Consider the following 23600-nt stretch of genomic DNA (forward strand, 5'->3'; position numbering starts at 1 on the left):
ACAATCATGAGTTCACAGCCTGTAAATAACTACTGCCATCTCAACATAGCTGTGCCAATTCTGCAGCTTTATTCTGATGAAGCAGCTGACCACCGTGTCCACCTTCACCTGTCTCTGCTGTCCATCACGTCCTGTCCCTGTAACATCCAGAAAAGTTTCAAGTCACCTCTGTGATTCATGTGCTCAACACTGCATTTACACTCGCATTTTATCCAACACAAATGCTCCTGAATTTATCAACAATATGAATGGACAAATAAAAAAGATCAGTTATGTTCAGTTACTATATGTACATGCATTTATTTACATTCCATTCATATAAAGTAAACAGTGTTGACAACAGTGAATTCTACTGTAACAGCACACAACACTCAGATGTCTATTACGTGCTCATCTGCAATTCTTTTCGAACTTTTTCCTATCACATATTAAATAGACATTTAACAATCATCTTTAAGATGTATGTGGTTTATGTACATTCACTTTGGAGATATACGTGTGTTTACTGGATCTCCCCTGTATGCTATACATATACAACATGTTTTTACAGGACAATCACAAATATACTATACTGTTACACCTTAAGCGATTTAACAGTTTGTTCTACGCGATTGTGACACAAGGAACAGCGTAAGGTTACTCACTTTTGGAAACACCCTCGTTGCTGTTCTCCATCACGTTCGATGATGACGTATTGATCTCCCGTGGGCTTCTGGGATAGAAAAGTAGAAAAGTATCCCTCGATCGGCACTTCGAAATCTGGGCGGGACGCAGTAGGCATCTGGGGATCTCTCGCTTACTCTTTTGTGGTTACTCTTCTCACGTACCCATTTCGCCTACTATATAGTAGGTAAGTAGGCATATTCGAACGATACTTAGGTATACGTACACCTGAATCTCGCGAGAAAAAGTGCTTCATCCTGGTAAATCTCGCCTACTCTTTTGTGGTGTTTGAGATTTCATGCATACTTTTTCTTCGCCTACTGCTTTTTGCCTACTAAATAGTATGGAAGTATGCGATTTCGGATGCAGCCAATGTCTACAAATTTCTACTGCCTGAGGGCAACACTGCACAGTATGAGAGTTACTAGAAAGCCAAAAGCCACGACTCTGGTGGGACTCGAACCCACAACCTTTGAATGGCCTCGTCTGGCAGTCTAGAAGTCCAATGCGCTATCCATTGCGCCACAGAGCCCATGAGGGGGTAGCAAGCAGAGCCGCGTCAAGGTTGACCTTTCGGGTCTGTGGCCGTCCAACGGTAAGAGAGCGCAGGCTCTCTCTGCAGGAAGGACAGACCCTAGGGTCTCTGCACAATTGCGGTGTCGTTTGAAAGGCAGAGGCACTGTAAGGGCCTCAGGTCCAAGGGAGAGCAAAAAGATCCAACCTGTCGTTTGCAAGGCTCCGCTGGGATTCGAACCCAGGATCTCCTGTTTACTAGACAGGCGCCTTAACCAACTAAGCCACGGCGCCACACCTCTTGTTAGGCGTGGGGAGGGCGGCTCAGAGGATGCATGAATCAACATTTCGAACATCCTGCTGCCTCCACTTGATGCAAGACAGTGATTGCCATACCAAAAATGAATTGGTTCTTGGGCATGTTTTGTTACCTTTTAAATATGATTGACTTTTTTTTTAATCAATGTACGCTGAGAACAGGAGGCCTCAAAATGGTTTCTGCTGTGCGAGGGCAACACTGTGCAGTATGGGCTTAACAAAATGGCAAAAAGCGTGACTCTGGTGAGACTCAAAACCACAACCTTTGAATGGCCTCATCTGGAATTCTAGAAGTCCAATGCACTATCCATTGCGCCACAGAGCCGGTCAATATGCCAGGCTGGGCCACTGAGGGCTTTTCTTACAGATTTGTGCCTATCCAGCTCAGCCGAGTGGCACGCTGTGTGGGCAGAAAGACAGGTCCTCAGGTCTTTGCACAATTGAGGCACGGTTCAAAAATATACAGTGTAGTTGGGGTCTCCCATCCAACAGTGAGGCCAGAGACAGCCACCGGTGGAAAGGCACCGCTGGGATTCGAACCCAGGATCTCCTGTTTACAAGACAGGCGCTTTGACCAGCTAAGCCACGGCGCCACCTCGGTTGGATCCGTTAGCCTGGGATGCTATCCTTCAAAAGCAGGTGAGAGGGTAGTGTTGCAAGAGAAACCGCCCGCTAACCTCGAGCTTCTCTGTGTCCCCATTCGCCGTCCGTTTTTTGGTAAAGCATGAGCTCGGCTGTATTGTGGCGCGCAGCCAAAGGCATCGCTGGGATTCGAACGCAGGATCTCCTGTTTACTAGACTAGCCTGGCAGCACGTTCGCCCTCCGGGAGGGCGACTCAGACGATCCAGGCTTCCAGAGAAGAGGCCAATGAATTGGTTCTTGGGCATGTTTTGTTACCTTTTAAATATGATTGACTTTTTTTTAAATCAATGTACGCTGAGAACAGGAGGCCTCAAAATGGTTTCTGCTGTGCGAGGGCAACACTGTGCAGTATGGGCTTAACAAAATGGCAAAAAGCGTGACTCTGGTGAGACTCAAAACCACAACCTTTGAATGGCCTCATCTGGAATTCTAGAAGTCCAATGCACTATCCATTGCGCCACAGAGCCGGTCAATATGCCAGGCTGGGCCACTGAGGGCTTTTCTTACAGATTTGTGCCCATCTAGCTCAGCCGAGTGGCACGCTGTGTGGGCAGAAAGACAGGTCCTCAGGTCTTTGCACAATTGAGGCACGGTTCAAAAATATACAGTGTAGTTGGGGTCTCCCATCCAACAGTGAGGCCAGAGACAGCCACCGGTGGAAAGGCACCGCTGGGATTCGAACCCAGGATCTCCTGTTTACAAGACAGGCGCTTTGACCAGCTAAGCCACGGCGCCACCTCGGTTGGATCCGTTAGCCTGGGATGCTATCCTTCAAAAGCAGGTGAGAGGGTAGTGTTGCAAGAGAAACCGCCCGCTAACCTCGAGCTTCTCTGTGTCCCCATTCGCCGTCCGTTTTTTGGTAAAGCACGAGCTCGGCTGTATTGTGGCGCGCAACCAAAGGCATCGCTGGGATTCGAACGCAGGATCTCCTGTTTACTAGACTAGCCTGGCAGCACGTTCGCCCTCCGGGAGGGCGACTCAGACGATCCAGGCTTCCAGAGAAGAGTCCAGGGGTTGGCTGACCGTGCGCTGGACAGCTTTAAGGCGTTTGCCGACAACTGAGCCTGGGCGATTTGCAAAATTACCCACTCGCTGCCCTTGCTATCCCTGTTTGCGGGTCGCTTTTGGAAAAGTTTGCGCTTGCTGGACTGGAAAACCTCCCAAGGCACCGCTGGGATTTGATCCCAAGATCTTCTGTTTACAAGACAGGCACTTTAACCAACTAAGCCAAGGCGCCACCCCGCACGTAAAGGGGTGGGGAGGGCGGCACAGAGGATGCATGAATCAACACTTTGAATGTCCTGCTGCCTCCACTTGATGCAAGACAGTGATTGCCATACCTAACTGAATTGGTTCTTGGGCATGTTTTGCTACCTTTTAAATATGATTGACATTTTTTTTTTAAATCAATGTACACTGAGAACAGGAGGCCTCAAAATGGTTTCTGCTGTCTGAGGGCAACACTCTTATTATGGCCTTAGTATGGGCTTAACAAAATTCCAAAAAGCACAAATCTGATGGGACTTGAACCCACAACTTTTGAATGGCCTCATCTGGCAGTCTAGAAGCCCAACACACTATCCATTGCGCCAGAGAGCACGTCCAGCTTGGCTGAGTGGCAAGCTGTGCACTGAGCAAGCAGGTTTGTGCACAATTTGGGTACGCTTCCTGGACTAGAGCTCAGCCCAAGGGACCGCTGGGATTCGAACCCAGAATCTCCTGTTCACTAGTCAGGCGCTTTGACCAACTAAGCCACGGCGCCAACCCGCATGTTAGGCATGGGGAGGGCGGCTCAGAGGATGCATGAATCAACACTTTGAACGTCCTGCTGCCTCCACTTGATGCAAGACAGTGATTGCCACACCTCACTAAATTGGTTCTTGGGCATGTTTTGCTACCTTTTAAATATGATTGACTTTTTTTTTTATCAATGTTTGCTGAGAACAGAAGGCCTCAAAATGGTTTCTTCTGTCCGAGGGCAACACTCTTATTATGGGCTTAGTACTGGCTTAACAAAATTCCAAAAAGCACGAGTCTGGTGGGTATGCCAGGCTGTGCCACTGAGGGCTTTTCTTACAGATTTGTGCCCATCCAGCTCAGCCGAGTGGCACGCTGTGTGGGCAGAAAGACAGATCCTCAGTTCTTTGCACAATTGAGGCACGGTTCAAAAATATGCAGTGTAGTTGGGGTCTCCCATCCAACAGTGAGGCCAGAGACAGCCACTGGTGGAAAAGCACCGCTGGGATTCGAACCCAGGATCAGCTGTTTACAAGACAGGCGAAGCCACGGCGCCTCCTCGGTTGGACTAGTTAGCCTGGGATGCTATCCTTCAAAAGCAGGTGAGAGGGTAGTGTTGCAAGAGAAACCGCCCGCTTACCTCGAGCTTCTCTGTGTCCCCATTCGCTGTCCGTTTTTCGGTAAAGCACGAGCTCGGCTGTATTGTGGCGCGCAACCAAAGGCATCGCTGGGATTCGAACGCAGGATCTCCTGTTTACTAGACTAGCCTGGCAGCACGTTCGCCCTCCGGGAGGGCGACTCAGACGATCCAGGCTTCCAGAGAAGAGGCCAAGGGTTGGCTGACCGTGCGCTGGACAACTTTAAGGCGTTTGCCGACAACTGAGTCTGGGCGATTTGCAAAATTACCCACTCGCTGCGCTAGCTATCCCTGTTTCCGGGTCGCTTTCGGAAAAGCTTGCGCTTGCTGGACTGCAAAGCCGCCCAAGGCACCGCTGGGATTTGAACCCAGGATCTCCTGTTTACGAGACAGGCGCTTTAACCAACTAAGCCACGGCGCCAAACCGCATGCAAGGCTGTCGGGAGGGTGACTCAGAGGATCAAAACATCCAGAGGCGGGCCAGGTGCTGGTACGCTTAAAAGAGAGTGGCTGCATCCGAAATCGCATACTTAATGAGTAGGTACTTAATTTCAATAAGTAGGTACTTAATAGGGGTGGGAGAAAAAATCGATGCATCGATGCATCGCGATTCTCTCTTCAACGATTCTGAATCGATTCCTAATATTTCAGAATCGATTCTGAGCTTGTTTTTTTTTTCTGCATATGGCACGTGTGCGCGCTAGAGACGCGGCTGGCTACAGCGCACAGAATTTGCACTGTGAGACACGTGCGCATAATGCTTGACAGTGTGCTTCCATCCGTCGTGTTTTACTTTAGATATGCGTTCATTTCTGCCGTCTGGAATGCAAGAAACTGTTGCACTGACAGACTCACGTGCGCTTTGTGTTTGTTCGTCCTAAAGCTCGATTGCGGATGCGGTTAAATGCACTTGCATTTTGGAATAGTTTCAAACGAAACTGTACATACAGTCAGTTATGTTTTCAGAGCAGGACAAAACATCTGATATATTGAAATAGATCTGTGCATCATTGGCGTTCCGTCCATATACAGTAAGCTGCTAATGCCCTGCATACTCAGGCTGTCAGAGAGAATGCGTTCACGTGTTAAATAATATAAACATGCTTATAAATGAATCCCTTATTTGAATCTTCTGGGCAAGCAGATTCTCCGCATCTTCCTTGACTCCTCAGAATTGATGCGCATTCTGTTTTTCTGTCATGCGCGTGATTTCATTCGCGGGGTAAGCTGTCCGAGAAGCGCTCGCCCAAGCGGAAAAACGCGCTGTTGCTGCCAGATCCTGATTGCCAAAAATGTATTGTATTTTTGTATATTATATATAATATGTATACTTTCATAATTTCTCAACAATTCAAAAGTTTAAAGTCCACAGAAAAAAATAGCCTATATAAAATGTATATATATATTTTTAAAATAATAATAAACAGGAAAAAGAGGAAATATTAAAATATGATTTGGTCTCTGATTTTATTGGTGTCTAAATAATGTAAAGATATTATTATTTTTGGTATTACTGGTGGTTTTAGCACTCAGCATACCTGGTAAATAAAAGTGTCACCTCTCGCCACTGCTGTGCATTAGTTTGAATGCAGCCTGTTAAAGCTGCCTGTCTATGATCTCATCAGTAATAATAAAATGGCAGTAATGCTGAGGAAAAAAGAAAAACTATTGTCTGTAAACTTTCAGATACCTGAAGAAAACTTATTTTAAATAAGTAATTGTTTTAAAAAGTACCTTGCTTACATAATTTAAAAAATAAAGTAAAGTTGGCCCAAATTAAATTTGATATAAAACAAATATGAAAATGTAGCCATGTGCAGTACTATTGAAAACTGAGAATGTGTTCATCGTGATATTTAGTTGTTAATGAAAACAGTAATTAACTTGAATCTTGAAACCGGTGAAGATTGACACACCTACTTTTACAGAGATTCCAACTATAAACAAAAAGCATAGAAACTGCAATTTTACATGTTTTTAAAATTGTAAAGTTGTATTTGCACAGCAGAAGAATTAATTGGGGAAAAAATGTAGATCAAGAATCGTTTTGGAATCGGATCGTGACTCCCAGAATCGGAATCGGATCGGATCGTGAAGTGCCTGAAGATTCCCACCCCTAGTACTTAACAAGCGCTAAAAGAGTACCTACTCTACAGCCAAATCTCGTTGAGTATGAATGCGATCCGCAATGATGACGTTATCATGTGATCTACGACGTTAAAACGAGAGCAACAATTTAAAATATATGAGCAACGGGTTTAATTAATCTATTTGCATATATTATCTATTTGTATATATTATGATGTTGATCAAATTTCTCATTTTGTGGTCTTCCAGAAGAAACAGATACCTTTATGTTTGTAGTACGTTTTTAGGCTATAACCCAGTTTAATCCTTAAAGATGTTATTTTTTATTACGAAAACCTAAAATCGTAACCACTTGAATATGTTTTTAATTTATTTATGTGCAAAATTGTTTATCCACACGCAAAACTGGCTTAAAATCTCCTTTGTTTTCCTCTTTTTATTGTGGGATTTCTCTTGTTTCATCCCCGAGGATTATAAATAACAAAAAACAACACATGCAATTTTAATGCATTATGATTAAATGAATATTACGATAATTTAAAGATATTTAATATTTTTTTCACGTGTAGAGAATCACATGTACGCAAACCCTTTACAGTTTTTTTCTGTCATTATGATTTTTTTACTGATAAAACAGCCTACTATCTTTTCCTGCGGTTGTATGTACTTATAAGTTCTGCAGTGCTAATAAAATAAAATAAAGGCGACGGGTGCACAGAACACCCAATGGCATCACGACAACCCTACCTAGTACGTTGCCCTCCTTGTTTGCAATGTTTGTAATATCTGCACAAAGGAGACGTCAATCAGCTGCTGGAAGATCACATCTTTGGAGAAGACTTTTGATTTTACACTCGAAAGAATTAAGTATTACTTAGAAATTAAAGATGACCTCGGAATGCATTGCTAGACAACACCAACTCTTATGAACAATAATACTGATAAATGCTAACCACTAATTAATATTTTTAGTAAAATGAACTACATGCATTTTTTTAATACGCCATATGCATGACATATTCATGACTATGCAGTCAATCTGAATACATCTCAATTCTCAGTCAAGTAATGAATTAATGCTATATTTTATTAACTGACAACAAGAAACATGAACAAATTTGTAAAAGAATAAATAAAAGTAACCTTGATGTTAAATAAATACAAGTCAAAGACACATAAAACAAAGCTTTGTTCAAAGTAATTGTTCTGACAATCATGAGTTCACAGCCTGTAAATAACTACTGCCATCTCAACATAGCTGTGCCAATTCTGCAGCTTTATTCTGATGAAGCAGCTGACCACCGTGTCCACCTTCACCTGTCTCTGCTGTCCATCACGTCCTGTCCCTGTAACATCCAGAAAAGTTTCAAGTCACCTCTGTGATTCATGTGCTCAACACTGCATTTACACTCGCATTTTATCCAACACAAATGCTCCTGAATTTATCAACAATATGAATGGACAAATAAAAAAGATCAGTTATGTTCAGTTACTATATGTACATGCATTTATTTACATTCCATTCATATAAAGTAAACAGTGTTGACAACAGTGAATTCTACTGTAACAGCACACAACACTCAGATGTCTATTACGTGCTCATCTGCAATTCTTTTCGAACTTTTTCCTATCACATATTAAATAGACATTTAACAATCATCTTTAAGATGTATGTGGTTTATGTACATTCACTTTGGAGATATACGTGTGTTTACTGGATCTCCCCTGTATGCTATACATATACAACATGTTTTTACAGGACAATCACAAATATACTATACTGTTACACCTTAAGCGATTTAACAGTTTGTTCTACGCGATTGTGACACAAGGAACAGCGTAAGGTTACTCACTTTTGGAAACACCCTCGTTGCTGTTCTCCATCACGTTCGATGATGACGTATTGATCTCCCGTGGGCTTCTGGGATAGAAAAGTAGAAAAGTATCCCTCGATCGGCACTTCGAAATCTGGGCGGGACGCAGTAGGCATCTGGGGATCTCTCGCTTACTCTTTTGTGGTTACTCTTCTCACGTACCCATTTCGCCTACTATATAGTAGGTAAGTAGGCATATTCGAACGATACTTAGGTATACGTACACCTGAATCTCGCGAGAAAAAGTGCTTCATCCTGGTAAATCTCGCCTACTCTTTTGTGGTGTTTGAGATTTCATGCATACTTTTTCTTCGCCTACTGCTTTTTGCCTACTAAATAGTATGGAAGTATGCGATTTCGGATGCAGCCAATGTCTACAAATTTCTACTGCCTGAGGGCAACACTGCACAGTATGAGAGTTACTAGAAAGCCAAAAGCCACGACTCTGGTGGGACTCAAACCCACAACCTTTGAATGGCCTCGTCTGGCAGTCTAGAAGTCCAATGCGCTATCCATTGCGCCACAGAGCCCATGAGGGGGTAGCAAGCAGAGCCGCGTGAAGGTTGACCTTTCGGGTCTGTGGCCGTCCAACGGTAAGAGAGCGCAGGCTCTCTCTGCAGGAAGGACAGACCCTAGGGTCTCTGCACAATTGCGGTGTCATTTGAAAGGCAGAGGCACTGTAAGGGCCTCAGGTCCAAGGGAGAGCAAAAAGATCCAACCTGTCGTTTGCAAGGCTCCGCTGGGATTCGAACCCAGGATCTCCTGTTTACTAGACAGGCGCCTTAACCAACTAAGCCACGGCGCCACACCTCTTGTTAGGCGTGGGGAGGGCGGCTCAGAGGATGCATGAATCAACATTTCGAACATCCTGCTGCCTCCACTTGATGCAAGACAGTGATTGCCATACCAAAAATGAATTGGTTCTTGGGCATGTTTTGTTACCTTTTAAATATGATTGACTTTTTTTTTAATCAATGTACGCTGAGAACAGGAGGCCTCAAAATGGTTTCTGCTGTGCGAGGGCAACACTGTGCAGTATGGGCTTAACAAAATGGCAAAAAGCGTGACTCTGGTGAGACTCAAAACCACAACCTTTGAATGGCCTCATCTGGAATTCTAGAAGTCCAATGCACTATCCATTGCGCCACAGAGCCGGTCAATATGCCAGGCTGGGCCACTGAGGGCTTTTCTTACAGATTTGTGCCTATCCAGCTCAGCCGAGTGGCACGCTGTGTGGGCAGAAAGACAGGTCCTCAGGTCTTTGCACAATTGAGGCACGGTTCAAAAATATACAGTGTAGTTGGGGTCTCCCATCCAACAGTGAGGCCAGAGACAGCCACCGGTGGAAAGGCACCGCTGGGATTCGAACCCAGGATCTCCTGTTTACAAGACAGGCGCTTTGACCAGCTAAGCCACGGCGCCACCTCGGTTGGATCCGTTAGCCTGGGATGCTATCCTTCAAAAGCAGGTGAGAGGGTAGTGTTGCAAGAGAAACCGCCCGCTAACCTCGAGCTTCTCTGTGTCCCCATTCGCCGTCCGTTTTTTGGTAAAGCATGAGCTCGGCTGTATTGTGGCGCGCAGCCAAAGGCATCGCTGGGATTCGAACGCAGGATCTCCTGTTTACTAGACTAGCCTGGCAGCACGTTCGCCCTCCGGGAGGGCGACTCAGACGATCCAGGCTTCCAGAGAAGAGGCCAATGAATTGGTTCTTGGGCATGTTTTGTTACCTTTTAAATATGATTGACTTTTTTTTAAATCAATGTACGCTGAGAACAGGAGGCCTCAAAATGGTTTCTGCTGTGCGAGGGCAACACTGTGCAGTATGGGCTTAACAAAATGGCAAAAAGCGTGACTCTGGTGAGACTCAAAACCACAACCTTTGAATGGCCTCATCTGGAATTCTAGAAGTCCAATGCACTATCCATTGCGCCACAGAGCCGGTCAATATGCCAGGCTGGGCCACTGAGGGCTTTTCTTACAGATTTGTGCCCATCTAGCTCAGCCGAGTGGCACGCTGTGTGGGCAGAAAGACAGGTCCTCAGGTCTTTGCACAATTGAGGCACGGTTCAAAAATATACAGTGTAGTTGGGGTCTCCCATCCAACAGTGAGGCCAGAGACAGCCACCGGTGGAAAGGCACCGCTGGGATTCGAACCCAGGATCTCCTGTTTACAAGACAGGCGCTTTGACCAGCTAAGCCACGGCGCCACCTCGGTTGGATCCGTTAGCCTGGGATGCTATCCTTCAAAAGCAGGTGAGAGGGTAGTGTTGCAAGAGAAACCGCCCGCTAACCTCGAGCTTCTCTGTGTCCCCATTCGCCGTCCGTTTTTTGGTAAAGCACGAGCTCGGCTGTATTGTGGCGCGCAACCAAAGGCATCGCTGGGATTCGAACGCAGGATCTCCTGTTTACTAGACTAGCCTGGCAGCACGTTCGCCCTCCGGGAGGGCGACTCAGACGATCCAGGCTTCCAGAGAAGAGTCCAGGGGTTGGCTGACCGTGCGCTGGACAGCTTTAAGGCGTTTGCCGACAACTGAGCCTGGGCGATTTGCAAAATTACCCACTCGCTGCCCTTGCTATCCCTGTTTGCGGGTCGCTTTTGGAAAAGTTTGCGCTTGCTGGACTGGAAAACCTCCCAAGGCACCGCTGGGATTTGATCCCAAGATCTTCTGTTTACAAGACAGGCACTTTAACCAACTAAGCCAAGGCGCCACCCCGCACGTAAAGGGGTGGGGAGGGCGGCACAGAGGATGCATGAATCAACACTTTGAATGTCCTGCTGCCTCCACTTGATGCAAGACAGTGATTGCCATACCTAACTGAATTGGTTCTTGGGCATGTTTTGCTACCTTTTAAATATGATTGACATTTTTTTTTTAAATCAATGTACACTGAGAACAGGAGGCCTCAAAATGGTTTCTGCTGTCTGAGGGCAACACTCTTATTATGGCCTTAGTATGGGCTTAACAAAATTCCAAAAAGCACAAATCTGATGGGACTTGAACCCACAACTTTTGAATGGCCTCATCTGGCAGTCTAGAAGCCCAACACACTATCCATTGCGCCAGAGAGCACGTCCAGCTTGGCTGAGTGGCAAGCTGTGCACTGAGCAAGCAGGTTTGTGCACAATTTGGGTACGCTTCCTGGACTAGAGCTCAGCCCAAGGGACCGCTGGGATTCGAACCCAGAATCTCCTGTTCACTAGTCAGGCGCTTTGACCAACTAAGCCACGGCGCCAACCCGCATGTTAGGCATGGGGAGGGCGGCTCAGAGGATGCATGAATCAACACTTTGAACGTCCTGCTGCCTCCACTTGATGCAAGACAGTGATTGCCACACCTCACTAAATTGGTTCTTGGGCATGTTTTGCTACCTTTTAAATATGATTGACTTTTTTTTTTATCAATGTTTGCTGAGAACAGAAGGCCTCAAAATGGTTTCTTCTGTCCGAGGGCAACACTCTTATTATGGGCTTAGTACTGGCTTAACAAAATTCCAAAAAGCACGAGTCTGGTGGGTATGCCAGGCTGTGCCACTGAGGGCTTTTCTTACAGATTTGTGCCCATCCAGCTCAGCCGAGTGGCACGCTGTGTGGGCAGAAAGACAGATCCTCAGTTCTTTGCACAATTGAGGCACGGTTCAAAAATATGCAGTGTAGTTGGGGTCTCCCATCCAACAGTGAGGCCAGAGACAGCCACTGGTGGAAAAGCACCGCTGGGATTCGAACCCAGGATCAGCTGTTTACAAGACAGGCGAAGCCACGGCGCCTCCTCGGTTGGACTAGTTAGCCTGGGATGCTATCCTTCAAAAGCAGGTGAGAGGGTAGTGTTGCAAGAGAAACCGCCCGCTTACCTCGAGCTTCTCTGTGTCCCCATTCGCTGTCCGTTTTTCGGTAAAGCACGAGCTCGGCTGTATTGTGGCGCGCAACCAAAGGCATCGCTGGGATTCGAACGCAGGATCTCCTGTTTACTAGACTAGCCTGGCAGCACGTTCGCCCTCCGGGAGGGCGACTCAGACGATCCAGGCTTCCAGAGAAGAGGCCAAGGGTTGGCTGACCGTGCGCTGGACAACTTTAAGGCGTTTGCCGACAACTGAGTCTGGGCGATTTGCAAAATTACCCACTCGCTGCGCTAGCTATCCCTGTTTCCGGGTCGCTTTCGGAAAAGCTTGCGCTTGCTGGACTGCAAAGCCGCCCAAGGCACCGCTGGGATTTGAACCCAGGATCTCCTGTTTACGAGACAGGCGCTTTAACCAACTAAGCCACGGCGCCAAACCGCATGCAAGGCTGTCGGGAGGGTGACTCAGAGGATCAAAACATCCAGAGGCGGGCCAGGTGCTGGTACGCTTAAAAGAGAGTGGCTGCATCCGAAATCGCATACTTAATGAGTAGGTACTTAATTTCAATAAGTAGGTACTTAATAGGGGTGGGAGAAAAAATCGATGCATCGATGCATCGCGATTCTCTCTTCAACGATTCTGAATCGATTCCTAATATTTCAGAATCGATTCTGAGCTTGTTTTTTTTTTCTGCATATGGCACGTGTGCGCGCTAGAGACGCGGCTGGCTACAGCGCACAGAATTTGCACTGTGAGACACGTGCGCATAATGCTTGACAGTGTGCTTCCATCCGTCGTGTTTTACTTTAGATATGCGTTCATTTCTGCCGTCTGGAATGCAAGAAACTGTTGCACTGACAGACTCACGTGCGCTTTGTGTTTGTTCGTCCTAAAGCTCGATTGCGGATGCGGTTAAATGCACTTGCATTTTGGAATAGTTTCAAACGAAACTGTACATACAGTCAGTTATGTTTTCAGAGCAGGACAAAACATCTGATATATTGAAATAGATCTGTGCATCATTGGCGTTCCGTCCATATACAGTAAGCTGCTAATGCCCTGCATACTCAGGCTGTCAGAGAGAATGCGTTCACGTGTTAAATAATATAAACATGCTTATAAATGAATCCCTTATTTGAATCTTCTGGGCAAGCAGATTCTCCGCATCTTCCTTGACTCCTCAGAATTGATGCGCATTCTGTTTTTCTGTCATGCGCGTGATTTCATTCGTGGGGTAAGCTGTCCGAGAAGCGCTCGCCCAAGCGGAAAAACGCGCTGTTGCTGCCAGATCCTGATTGCCAAAAATGTATTGTATTTTTGTATATTATATATAATATGTATACTTTCATAATTTCTCAACAATTCAAAAGTTTAAAGTCCACAGAAAAAAATAGCCTATATAAAATGTATATATATATTTTTAAAATAATAATAAACAGGAAAAAGAGGAAATATTAAAATATGATTTGGTCTCTGATTTTATTGGTGTCTAAATAATGTAAAGATATTATTATTTTTGGTATTACTGGTGGTTTTAGCACTCAGCATACCTGGTAAATAAAAGTGTCACCTCTCGCCACTGCTGTGCATTAGTTTGAATGCAGCCTGTTAAAGCTGCCTGTCTATGATCTCATCAGTAATAATAAAATGGCAGTAATGCTGAGGAAAAAAGAAAAACTATTGTCTGTAAACTTTCAGATACCTGAAGAAAACTTATTTTAAATAAGTAATTGTTTTAAAAAGTACCTTGCTTACATAATTTAAAAAATAAAGTAAAGTTGGCCCAAATTAAATTTGATATAAAACAAATATGAAAATGTAGCCATGTGCAGTACTATTGAAAACTGAGAATGTGTTCATCGTGATATTTAGTTGTTAATGAAAACAGTAATTAACTTGAATCTTGAAACCGGTGAAGATTGACACACCTACTTTTACAGAGATTCCAACTATAAACAAAAAGCATAGAAACTGCAATTTTACATGTTTTTAAAATTGTAAAGTTGTATTTGCACAGCAGAAGAATTAATTGGGGAAAAAATGTAGATCAAGAATCGTTTTGGAATCGGATCGTGACTCCCAGAATCGGAATCGGATCGGATCGTGAAGTGCCTGAAGATTCCCACCCCTAGTACTTAACAAGCGCTAAAAGAGTACCTACTCTACAGCCAAATCTCGTTGAGTATGAATGCGATCCGCAATGATGACGTTATCATGTGATCTACGACGTTAAAACGAGAGCAACAATTTAAAATATATGAGCAACGGGTTTAATTAATCTATTTGCATATATTATCTATTTGTATATATTATGATGTTGATCAAATTTCTCATTTTGTGGTCTTCCAGAAGAAACAGATACCTTTATGTTTGTAGTACGTTTTTAGGCTATAACCCAGTTTAATCCTTAAAGATGTTATTTTTTATTACGAAAACCTAAAATCGTAACCACTTGAATATGTTTTTAATTTATTTATGTGCAAAATTGTTTATCCACACGCAAAACTGGCTTAAAATCTCCTTTGTTTTCCTCTTTTTATTGTGGGATTTCTCTTGTTTCATCCCCGAGGATTATAAATAACAAAAAACAACACATGCAATTTTAATGCATTATGATTAAATGAATATTACGATAATTTAAAGATATTTAATATTTTTTTCACGTGTAGAGAATCACATGTACGCAAACCCTTTACAGTTTTTTTCTGTCATTATGATTTTTTTACTGATAAAACAGCCTACTATCTTTTCCTGCGGTTGTATGTACTTATAAGTTCTGCAGTGCTAATAAAATAAAATAAAGGCGACGGGTGCACAGAACACCCAATGGCATCACGACAACCCTACCTAGTACGTTGCCCTCCTTGTTTGCAATGTTTGTAATATCTGCACAAAGGAGACGTCAATCAGCTGCTGGAAGATCACATCTTTGGAGAAGACTTTTGATTTTACACTCGAAAGAATTAAGTATTACTTAGAAATTAAAGATGACCTCGGAATGCATTGCTAGACAACACCAACTCTTATGAACAATAATACTGATAAATGCTAACCACTAATTAATATTTTTAGTAAAATGAACTACATGCATTTTTTTAATACGCCATATGCATGACATATTCATGACTATGCAGTCAATCTGAATACATCTCAATTCTCAGTCAAGTAATGAATTAATGCTATATTTTATTAACTGACAACAAGAAACATGAACAAATTTGTAAAAGAATAAATAAAAGTAACCTTGATGTTAAATAAATACAAGTCAAAGACACATAAAACAAAGCTTTGTTCAAAGTAATTGTTCTGACAATCATGAGTTCACAGCCTGTAAATAACTACTGCCATCTCAACATAGCTGTGCCAATTCTGCAGCTTTATTCTGATGAAGCAGCTGACCACCGTGTCCACCTTCACCTGTCTCTGCTGTCCATCACGTCCTGTCCCTGTAACATCCAGAAAAGTTTCAAGTCACCTCTGTGATTCATGTGCTCAACACTGCATTTACACTCGCATTTTATCCAACACAAATGCTCCTGAATTTATCAACAATATGAATGGACAAATAAAAAAGATCAGTTATGTTCAGTTACTATATGTACATGCATTTATTTACATTCCATTCATATAAAGTAAACAGTGTTGACAACAGTGAATTCTACTGTAACAGCACACAACACTCAGATGTCTATTACGTGCTCATCTGCAATTCTTTTCGAACTTTTTCCTATCACATATTAAATAGACATTTAACAATCATCTTTAAGATGTATGTGGTTTATGTACATTCACTTTGGAGATATACGTGTGTTTACTGGATCTCCCCTGTATGCTATACATATACAACATGTTTTTACAGGACAATCACAAATATACTATACTGTTACACCTTAAGCGATTTAACAGTTTGTTCTACGCGATTGTGACACAAGGAACAGCGTAAGGTTACTCACTTTTGGAAACACCCTCGTTGCTGTTCTCCATCACGTTCGATGATGACGTATTGATCTCCCGTGGGCTTCTGGGATAGAAAAGTAGAAAAGTATCCCTCGATCGGCACTTCGAAATCTGGGCGGGACGCAGTAGGCATCTGGGGATCTCTCGCTTACTCTTTTGTGGTTACTCTTCTCACGTACCCATTTCGCCTACTATATAGTAGGTAAGTAGGCATATTCGAACGATACTTAGGTATACGTACACCTGAATCTCGCGAGAAAAAGTGCTTCATCCTGGTAAATCTCGCCTACTCTTTTGTGGTGTTTGAGATTTCATGCATACTTTTTCTTCGCCTACTGCTTTTTGCCTACTAAATAGTATGGAAGTATGCGATTTCGGATGCAGCCAATGTCTACAAATTTCTACTGCCTGAGGGCAACACTGCACAGTATGAGAGTTACTAGAAAGCCAAAAGCCACGACTCTGGTGGGACTCGAACCCACAACCTTTGAATGGCCTCGTCTGGCAGTCTAGAAGTCCAATGCGCTATCCATTGCGCCACAGAGCCCATGAGGGGGTAGCAAGCAGAGCCGCGTGAAGGTTGACCTTTCGGGTCTGTGGCCGTCCAACGGTAAGAGAGCGCAGGCTCTCTCTGCAGGAAGGACAGACCCTAGGGTCTCTGCACAATTGCGGTGTCGTTTGAAAGGCAGAGGCACTGTAAGGGCCTCAGGTCCAAGGGAGAGCAAAAAGATCCAACCTGTCGTTTGCAAGGCTCCGCTGGGATTCGAACCCAGGATCTCCTGTTTACTAGACAGGCGCCTTAACCAACTAAGCCACGGCGCCACACCTCTTGTTAGGCGTGGGGAGGGCGGCTCAGAGGATGCATGAATCAACATTTCGAACATCCTGCTGCCTCCACTTGATGCAAGACAGTGATTGCCATACCAAAAATGAATTGGTTCTTGGGCATGTTTTGTTACCTTTTAAATATGATTGACTTTTTTTTTAATCAATGTACGCTGAGAACAGGAGGCCTCAAAATGGTTTCTGCTGTGCGAGGGCAACACTGTGCAGTATGGGCTTAACAAAATGGCAAAAAGCGTGACTCTGGTGAGACTCAAAACCACAACCTTTGAATGGCCTCATCTGGAATTCTAGAAGTCCAATGCACTATCCATTGCGCCACAGAGCCGGTCAATATGCCAGGCTGGGCCACTGAGGGCTTTTCTTACAGATTTGTGCCTATCCAGCTCAGCCGAGTGGCACGCTGTGTGGGCAGAAAGACAGGTCCTCAGGTCTTTGCACAATTGAGGCACGGTTCAAAAATATACAGTGTAGTTGGGGTCTCCCATCCAACAGTGAGGCCAGAGACAGCCACCGGTGGAAAGGCACCGCTGGGATTCGAACCCAGGATCTCCTGTTTACAAGACAGGCGCTTTGACCAGCTAAGCCACGGCGCCACCTCGGTTGGATCCGTTAGCCTGGGATGCTATCCTTCAAAAGCAGGTGAGAGGGTAGTGTTGCAAGAGAAACCGCCCGCTAACCTCGAGCTTCTCTGTGTCCCCATTCGCCGTCCGTTTTTTGGTAAAGCATGAGCTCGGCTGTATTGTGGCGCGCAGCCAAAGGCATCGCTGGGATTCGAACGCAGGATCTCCTGTTTACTAGACTAGCCTGGCAGCACGTTCGCCCTCCGGGAGGGCGACTCAGACGATCCAGGCTTCCAGAGAAGAGGCCAATGAATTGGTTCTTGGGCATGTTTTGTTACCTTTTAAATATGATTGACTTTTTTTTAAATCAATGTACGCTGAGAACAGGAGGCCTCAAAATGGTTTCTGCTGTGCGAGGGCAACACTGTGCAGTATGGGCTTAACAAAATGGCAAAAAGCGTGACTCTGGTGAGACTCAAAACCACAACCTTTGAATGGCCTCATCTGGAATTCTAGAAGTCCAATGCACTATCCATTGCGCCACAGAGCCGGTCAATATGCCAGGCTGGGCCACTGAGGGCTTTTCTTACAGATTTGTGCCTATCCAGCTCAGCCGAGTGGCACGCTGTGTGGGCAGAAAGACAGGTCCTCAGGTCTTTGCACAATTGAGGCACGGTTCAAAAATATACAGTGTAGTTGGGGTCTCCCATCCAACAGTGAGGCCAGAGACAGCCACCGGTGGAAAGGCACCGCTGGGATTCGAACCCAGGATCTCCTGTTTACAAGACAGGCGCTTTGACCAGCTAAGCCACGGCGCCACCTCGGTTGGATCCGTTAGCCTGGGATGCTATCCTTCAAAAGCAGGTGAGAGGGTAGTGTTGCAAGAGAAACCGCCCGCTAACCTCGAGCTTCTCTGTGTCCCCATTCGCCGTCCGTTTTTTGGTAAAGCATGAGCTCGGCTGTATTGTGGCGCGCAGCCAAAGGCATCGCTGGGATTCGAACGCAGGATCTCCTGTTTACTAGACTAGCCTGGCAGCACGTTCGCCCTCCGGGAGGGCGACTCAGACGATCCAGGCTTCCAGAGAAGAGGCCAATGAATTGGTTCTTGGGCATGTTTTGTTACCTTTTAAATATGATTGACTTTTTTTTAAATCAATGTACGCTGAGAACAGGAGGCCTCAAAATGGTTTCTGCTGTGCGAGGGCAACACTGTGCAGTATGGGCTTAACAAAATGGCAAAAAGCGTGACTCTGGTGAGACTCAAAACCACAACCTTTGAATGGCCTCATCTGGAATTCTAGAAGTCCAATGCACTATCCATTGCGCCACAGAGCCGGTCAATATGCCAGGCTGGGCCACTGAGGGCTTTTCTTACAGATTTGTGCCCATCTAGCTCAGCCGAGTGGCACGCTGTGTGGGCAGAAAGACAGGTCCTCAGGTCTTTGCACAATTGAGGCACGGTTCAAAAATATACAGTGTAGTTGGGGTCTCCCATCCAACAGTGAGGCCAGAGACAGCCACCGGTGGAAAGGCACCGCTGGGATTCGAACCCAGGATCTCCTGTTTACAAGACAGGCGCTTTGACCAGCTAAGCCACGGCGCCACCTCGGTTGGATCCGTTAGCCTGGGATGCTATCCTTCAAAAGCAGGTGAGAGGGTAGTGTTGCAAGAGAAACCGCCCGCTAACCTCGAGCTTCTCTGTGTCCCCATTCGCCGTCCGTTTTTTGGTAAAGCACGAGCTCGGCTGTATTGTGGCGCGCAACCAAAGGCATCGCTGGGATTCGAACGCAGGATCTCCTGTTTACTAGACTAGCCTGGCAGCACGTTCGCCCTCCGGGAGGGCGACTCAGACGATCCAGGCTTCCAGAGAAGAGTCCAGGGGTTGGCTGACCGTGCGCTGGACAGCTTTAAGGCGTTTGCCGACAACTGAGCCTGGGCGATTTGCAAAATTACCCACTCGCTGCCCTTGCTATCCCTGTTTGCGGGTCGCTTTTGGAAAAGTTTGCGCTTGCTGGACTGGAAAACCTCCCAAGGCACCGCTGGGATTTGATCCCAAGATCTTCTGTTTACAAGACAGGCACTTTAACCAACTAAGCCAAGGCGCCACCCCGCACGTAAAGGGGTGGGGAGGGCGGCACAGAGGATGCATGAATCAACACTTTGAATGTCCTGCTGCCTCCACTTGATGCAAGACAGTGATTGCCATACCTAACTGAATTGGTTCTTGGGCATGTTTTGCTACCTTTTAAATATGATTGACATTTTTTTTTTAAATCAATGTACACTGAGAACAGGAGGCCTCAAAATGGTTTCTGCTGTCTGAGGGCAACACTCTTATTATGGCCTTAGTATGGGCTTAACAAAATTCCAAAAAGCACAAATCTGATGGGACTTGAACCCACAACTTTTGAATGGCCTCATCTGGCAGTCTAGAAGCCCAACACACTATCCATTGCGCCAGAGAGCACGTCCAGCTTGGCTGAGTGGCAAGCTGTGCACTGAGCAAGCAGGTTTGTGCACAATTTGGGTACGCTTCCTGGACTAGAGCTCAGCCCAAGGGACCGCTGGGATTCGAACCCAGAATCTCCTGTTCACTAGTCAGGCGCTTTGACCAACTAAGCCACGGCGCCAACCCGCATGTTAGGCATGGGGAGGGCGGCTCAGAGGATGCATGAATCAACACTTTGAACGTCCTGCTGCCTCCACTTGATGCAAGACAGTGATTGCCACACCTCACTAAATTGGTTCTTGGGCATGTTTTGCTACCTTTTAAATATGATTGACTTTTTTTTTTATCAATGTTTGCTGAGAACAGAAGGCCTCAAAATGGTTTCTTCTGTCCGAGGGCAACACTCTTATTATGGGCTTAGTACTGGCTTAACAAAATTCCAAAAAGCACGAGTCTGGTGGGTATGCCAGGCTGTGCCACTGAGGGCTTTTCTTACAGATTTGTGCCCATCCAGCTCAGCCGAGTGGCACGCTGTGTGGGCAGAAAGACAGATCCTCAGTTCTTTGCACAATTGAGGCACGGTTCAAAAATATGCAGTGTAGTTGGGGTCTCCCATCCAACAGTGAGGCCAGAGACAGCCACTGGTGGAAAAGCACCGCTGGGATTCGAACCCAGGATCAGCTGTTTACAAGACAGGCGAAGCCACGGCGCCTCCTCGGTTGGACTAGTTAGCCTGGGATGCTATCCTTCAAAAGCAGGTGAGAGGGTAGTGTTGCAAGAGAAACCGCCCGCTTACCTCGAGCTTCTCTGTGTCCCCATTCGCTGTCCGTTTTTCGGTAAAGCACGAGCTCGGCTGTATTGTGGCGCGCAACCAAAGGCATCGCTGGGATTCGAACGCAGGATCTCCTGTTTACTAGACTAGCCTGGCAGCACGTTCGCCCTCCGGGAGGGCGACTCAGACGATCCAGGCTTCCAGAGAAGAGGCCAAGGGTTGGCTGACCGTGCGCTGGACAACTTTAAGGCGTTTGCCGACAACTGAGTCTGGGCGATTTGCAAAATTACCCACTCGCTGCGCTAGCTATCCCTGTTTCCGGGTCGCTTTCGGAAAAGCTTGCGCTTGCTGGACTGCAAAGCCGCCCAAGGCACCGCTGGGATTTGAACCCAGGATCTCCTGTTTACGAGACAGGCGCTTTAACCAACTAAGCCACGGCGCCAAACCGCATGCAAGGCTGTCGGGAGGGTGACTCAGAGGATCAAAACATCCAGAGGCGGGCCAGGTGCTGGTACGCTTAAAAGAGAGTGGCTGCATCCGAAATCGCATACTTAATGAGTAGGTACTTAATTTCAATAAGTAGGTACTTAATAGGGGTGGGAGAAAAAATCGATGCATCGATGCATCGCGATTCTCTCTTCAACGATTCTGAATCGATTCCTAATATTTCAGAATCGATTCTGAGCTTGTTTTTTTTTTCTGCATATGGCACGTGTGCGCGCTAGAGACGCGGCTGGCTACAGCGCACAGAATTTGCACTGTGAGACACGTGCGCATAATGCTTGACAGTGTGCTTCCATCCGTCGTGTTTTACTTTAGATATGCGTTCATTTCTGCCGTCTGGAATGCAAGAAACTGTTGCACTGACAGACTCACGTGCGCTTTGTGTTTGTTCGTCCTAAAGCTCGATTGCGGATGCGGTTAAATGCACTTGCATTTTGGAATAGTTTCAAACGAAACTGTACATACAGTCAGTTATGTTTTCAGAGCAGGACAAAACATCTGATATATTGAAATAGATCTGTGCATCATTGGCGTTCCGTCCATATACAGTAAGCTGCTAATGCCCTGCATACTCAGGCTGTCAGAGAGAATGCGTTCACGTGTTAAATAATATAAACATGCTTATAAATGAATCCCTTATTTGAATCTTCTGGGCAAGCAGATTCTCCGCATCTTCCTTGACTCCTCAGAATTGATGCGCATTCTGTTTTTCTGTCATGCGCGTGATTTCATTCGCGGGGTAAGCTGTCCGAGAAGCGCTCGCCCAAGCGGAAAAACGCGCTGTTGCTGCCAGATCCTGATTGCCAAAAATGTATTGTATTTTTGTATATTATATATAATATGTATACTTTCATAATTTCTCAACAATTCAAAAGTTTAAAGTCCACAGAAAAAAATAGCCTATATAAAATGTATATATATATTTTTAAAATAATAATAAACAGGAAAAAGAGGAAATATTAAAATATGATTTGGTCTCTGATTTTATTGGTGTCTAAATAATGTAAAGATATTATTATTTTTGGTATTACTGGTGGTTTTAGCACTCAGCATACCTGGTAAATAAAAGTGTCACCTCTCGCCACTGCTGTGCATTAGTTTGAATGCAGCCTGTTAAAGCTGCCTGTCTATGATCTCATCAGTAATAATAAAATGGCAGTAATGCTGAGGAAAAAAGAAAAACTATTGTCTGTAAACTTTCAGATACCTGAAGAAAACTTATTTTAAATAAGTAATTGTTTTAAAAAGTACCTTGCTTACATAATTTAAAAAATAAAGTAAAGTTGGCCCAAATTAAATTTGATATAAAACAAATATGAAAATGTAGCCATGTGCAGTACTATTGAAAACTGAGAATGTGTTCATCGTGATATTTAGTTGTTAATGAAAACAGTAATTAACTTGAATCTTGAAACCGGTGAAGATTGACACACCTACTTTTACAGAGATTCCAACTATAAACAAAAAGCATAGAAACTGCAATTTTACATGTTTTTAAAATTGTAAAGTTGTATTTGCACAGCAGAAGAATTAATTGGGGAAAAAATGTAGATCAAGAATCGTTTTGGAATCGGATCGTGACTCCCAGAATCGGAATCGGATCGGATCGTGAAGTGCCTGAAGATTCCCACCCCTAGTACTTAACAAGCGCTAAAAGAGTACCTACTCTACAGCCAAATCTCGTTGAGTATGAATGCGATCCGCAATGATGACGTTATCATGTGATCTACGACGTTAAAACGAGAGCAACAATTTAAAATATATGAGCAACGGGTTTAATTAATCTATTTGCATATATTATCTATTTGTATATATTATGATGTTGATCAAATTTCTCATTTTGTGGTCTTCCAGAAGAAACAGATACCTTTATGTTTGTAGTACGTTTTTAGGCTATAACCCAGTTTAATCCTTAAAGATGTTATTTTTTATTACGAAAACCTAAAATCGTAACCACTTGAATATGTTTTTAATTTATTTATGTGCAAAATTGTTTATCCACACGCAAAACTGGCTTAAAATCTCCTTTGTTTTCCTCTTTTTATTGTGGGATTTCTCTTGTTTCATCCCCGAGGATTATAAATAACAAAAAACAACACATGCAATTTTAATGCATTATGATTAAATGAATATTACGATAATTTAAAGATATTTAATATTTTTTTCACGTGTAGAGAATCACATGTACGCAAACCCTTTACAGTT

General features: G+C 44.6%; 16 non-coding genes across 16 annotated transcripts; all 16 read right to left on the reverse strand.

The window, feature by feature from the left end:
* Positions 1 to 1105: 1105 nt before the first annotated feature.
* trnar-ucu (transfer RNA arginine (anticodon UCU)) lies at positions 1106 to 1195 on the reverse strand. Its single transcript is given in 2 exon segments — positions 1106 to 1141; positions 1159 to 1195. It is a non-coding gene; the product is annotated as a tRNA-Arg (tRNA).
* Positions 1196 to 1396: 201 nt separating this feature from the next.
* Positions 1397 to 1470, reverse strand: trnat-agu (transfer RNA threonine (anticodon AGU)). Its single transcript has one exon. It is a non-coding gene; the product is annotated as a tRNA-Thr (tRNA).
* Positions 1471 to 2013: 543 nt separating this feature from the next.
* trnat-ugu (transfer RNA threonine (anticodon UGU)) lies at positions 2014 to 2087 on the reverse strand. Its single transcript has one exon. It is a non-coding gene; the product is annotated as a tRNA-Thr (tRNA).
* Positions 2088 to 2798: 711 nt separating this feature from the next.
* Positions 2799 to 2872, reverse strand: trnat-ugu (transfer RNA threonine (anticodon UGU)). Its single transcript has one exon. It is a non-coding gene; the product is annotated as a tRNA-Thr (tRNA).
* A 1986-nt stretch (positions 2873 to 4858) lies between these two features.
* Positions 4859 to 4932, reverse strand: trnat-cgu (transfer RNA threonine (anticodon CGU)). Its single transcript has one exon. It is a non-coding gene; the product is annotated as a tRNA-Thr (tRNA).
* A 3981-nt stretch (positions 4933 to 8913) lies between these two features.
* Positions 8914 to 9003, reverse strand: trnar-ucu (transfer RNA arginine (anticodon UCU)). The gene is given in 2 exon segments: positions 8914 to 8949; positions 8967 to 9003. It is a non-coding gene; the product is annotated as a tRNA-Arg (tRNA).
* Positions 9004 to 9204: 201 nt separating this feature from the next.
* Positions 9205 to 9278, reverse strand: trnat-agu (transfer RNA threonine (anticodon AGU)). Its single transcript has one exon. It is a non-coding gene; the product is annotated as a tRNA-Thr (tRNA).
* Positions 9279 to 9821: 543 nt separating this feature from the next.
* trnat-ugu (transfer RNA threonine (anticodon UGU)) lies at positions 9822 to 9895 on the reverse strand. The gene has a single exon. It is a non-coding gene; the product is annotated as a tRNA-Thr (tRNA).
* A 711-nt stretch (positions 9896 to 10606) lies between these two features.
* On the reverse strand, positions 10607 to 10680 carry trnat-ugu (transfer RNA threonine (anticodon UGU)). The gene has a single exon. It is a non-coding gene; the product is annotated as a tRNA-Thr (tRNA).
* A 1986-nt stretch (positions 10681 to 12666) lies between these two features.
* Positions 12667 to 12740, reverse strand: trnat-cgu (transfer RNA threonine (anticodon CGU)). The gene has a single exon. It is a non-coding gene; the product is annotated as a tRNA-Thr (tRNA).
* Positions 12741 to 16721: 3981 nt separating this feature from the next.
* trnar-ucu (transfer RNA arginine (anticodon UCU)) lies at positions 16722 to 16811 on the reverse strand. The gene is given in 2 exon segments: positions 16722 to 16757; positions 16775 to 16811. It is a non-coding gene; the product is annotated as a tRNA-Arg (tRNA).
* Positions 16812 to 17012: 201 nt separating this feature from the next.
* trnat-agu (transfer RNA threonine (anticodon AGU)) lies at positions 17013 to 17086 on the reverse strand. Its single transcript has one exon. It is a non-coding gene; the product is annotated as a tRNA-Thr (tRNA).
* Positions 17087 to 17629: 543 nt separating this feature from the next.
* trnat-ugu (transfer RNA threonine (anticodon UGU)) lies at positions 17630 to 17703 on the reverse strand. The gene has a single exon. It is a non-coding gene; the product is annotated as a tRNA-Thr (tRNA).
* A 711-nt stretch (positions 17704 to 18414) lies between these two features.
* Positions 18415 to 18488, reverse strand: trnat-ugu (transfer RNA threonine (anticodon UGU)). The gene has a single exon. It is a non-coding gene; the product is annotated as a tRNA-Thr (tRNA).
* Positions 18489 to 19199: 711 nt separating this feature from the next.
* Positions 19200 to 19273, reverse strand: trnat-ugu (transfer RNA threonine (anticodon UGU)). Its single transcript has one exon. It is a non-coding gene; the product is annotated as a tRNA-Thr (tRNA).
* A 1986-nt stretch (positions 19274 to 21259) lies between these two features.
* trnat-cgu (transfer RNA threonine (anticodon CGU)) lies at positions 21260 to 21333 on the reverse strand. Its single transcript has one exon. It is a non-coding gene; the product is annotated as a tRNA-Thr (tRNA).
* Positions 21334 to 23600: the final 2267 nt, after the last annotated feature.

The sequence above is a fragment of the Garra rufa genome, chromosome 1 (genome assembly GCF_049309525.1).
Source record: "Garra rufa chromosome 1, GarRuf1.0, whole genome shotgun sequence".
Lineage (NCBI taxonomy): Eukaryota > Metazoa > Chordata > Actinopteri > Cypriniformes > Cyprinidae > Garra > Garra rufa.